At 36.2% G+C, this 2,147-nt stretch overlaps 1 non-coding gene across 1 annotated transcript; it reads right to left on the bottom strand.

Annotated features, from left to right (window-relative positions):
* Positions 1-1,781: 1,781 nt before the first annotated feature.
* Positions 1,782-1,888, bottom strand: LOC145950200 (small nucleolar RNA R71). Its single transcript, XR_014428307.1, has one exon. It is a non-coding gene; the product is annotated as a small nucleolar RNA R71 (small nucleolar RNA).
* Positions 1,889-2,147: the final 259 nt, after the last annotated feature.

Here is a 2,147-nt window from a genome sequence, read left to right as displayed (position 1 = left end):
AATCACGCCCGTGATTCACCAGAGAAAATCACGGCCGTGACTCCCAATCACACCCGTGAACGCCACTGACCCTTCATAGATGTGCTCCAGAGAAGATCACGGTCGTGATTCTCAGTCACGGCCGTGATTCACTTCGCGTCCCAGCTTTTTAAGTTTTATGTTTTATTTTTATTTTATCTTTGTAATTTTTATCTTGGTAGTTTTACCTTTTTACCCTTTTAGGTTATAAATTAGATGAGGTTAGCCTAGAACGGAGATTTTTGTTTCGGAGACAGTTTTTTTTAGTTTTTGACACTTGGAGAAGGTTGGGCGCCTGTGCCATCGACTCTAAGGTTTGCTTTTCTTTTATTCTTCTTTTCTTGGAGAACTACTATGAACTCCTGTGAGTAGTTTCCCTTTTTCTGGGATCAGGGCTTAGCCTCTGAGAACCTCTTTATTAATGCATTATTCAGTTTCTTAATTTTATTCCAATTCTTGATCTGTTCTTTTATATTTTATATATGAACTTTAATATTATTGTTTTCATAATAACATTAATTAAGGATGAACTGAGAGGAGAACTTGATTATAATTATGATAAACAATTAATCTTAATTTTCATAATCATAGATAATTAGGGATGAACTGAGAGGAGAACCTAATTATCGGAACCTAAAGGAACAGACTTGAGTGTTAAATCACGAGAGTTGATTTAAGTTTTCGAGGAGCAATAGATTAACAAAGATCTTAATGGGTTTAATTGAACGTAATTACCACGAGAGTAGAGATTAATTTTAATTAAACACGTCCTCGTAGCCTGAGAAGGTGCAAGGATTAAATTAGGTTAAGACTACCTTCAAGATGGAATAGAATTAATTAATGAAAATAATAATTCAATATTGTTGGAACTCTTTGTGCGAACCCTAGATTCCCGGAAATCTCCTTATCTTATCTTAAAGTTTTATCTTATTCATTAATTGCATTACTATCTCTTTTACCATCAAATCTGATCTTATCATCTCAAAACAAAAATTCAATCTGTTTTAAAATTCAAATTAAAATACTAGTAATTCTAGGTCAAACACATAGTCCCTGTGATTCGATATTTATTACTTGACGACAACCGTACACTTGCGATTTTCCATACATCAAGTTTTTGGCGCCGTTGCCGGGGACTACGTCTCTTGATTTAAATTACAATTATTTTAATTCGAATTAAAAAAAAAAAAAAAATTAAATAAATAAATAATTTTTTTTTTTAGTGTTTACTTCTCCAATTCAGATTTCACGGGTCACTTTCTTTTTTTTTTTTTTGCAGTGCCTTAGGGTTAATGCAAAAGAGATCTCTACGTCTTGGGAAACCAACACCACTTGATCCTGAGATTGAAAGAACTCTCCTGAGAAGGAAAAGAAACCTTTCTAGAGAATTTGACATGGCTGCACAACGAGATAATTTACCGCTTCGGGATTACTCTGCACCCGTAGCTCGTGGGATACCTGGAGGGGAGATGCAAACTGGAGCTACTGTACCAGCTTCTCTGGTGAATATGCTCAAATAGAACACCTTTGGAGGACTACCATCAGAAGATCCTAATGACCACTTAGAGGGGTTCTTGGAAATCTGTGAGACCCAGCAATTTGATGATGAAGTTTCTGATGGAATGCGACTCTGCTTATTCTCACTCACCTTGAGAGATAAGGCAAAGGTGTGGCTAAGAACAGTGCCTAGAGAAAAGATAGCAACTTGGGAATTATGTGAAAGAGCTTTTCTAGAGAAATTCTTTCCTCCTTCTAAAACTAAAGAATTGAGGAAGAAAATCACTAATTTCCAACAAGGCACTGGAGAGACTATTTATGAAGCATGGGAGCGGTTCAAAGGATATCTTCAAGCATGCCCACAACATGGCTTCAACCGTTGGCTTACCATCCAATTTTTCTTTGAAGGATTGGACCAACAAAGCACCATGATATTAGACTCAGCAGCTGGAGGATCTTTCATGGGGAAACCTATTAATGACTGCATGATTATTTTGGAAAATGTAGCCTCAAATCACAGCCAATACAGTGAAAGAGAAGTCACAGCAAGGAAAGGAACTCCGGGGCGATATGAAGTGAACAATATTGAGTTACTCTTAGCAAAATTTGATACTCTTAATCAAAGATTAGAC

The sequence above is a fragment of the Cajanus cajan genome, chromosome 7 (genome assembly GCF_000230855.2).
Source record: "Cajanus cajan strain Asha chromosome 7, NIPB_CcT2T_4, whole genome shotgun sequence".
Classification (NCBI taxonomy): Eukaryota; Viridiplantae; Streptophyta; class Magnoliopsida; order Fabales; family Fabaceae; genus Cajanus; species Cajanus cajan.
The sequence above is the reverse complement of the archived record's forward strand: the minus strand, read 5'-3'. Positions and strand labels throughout refer to the sequence as shown.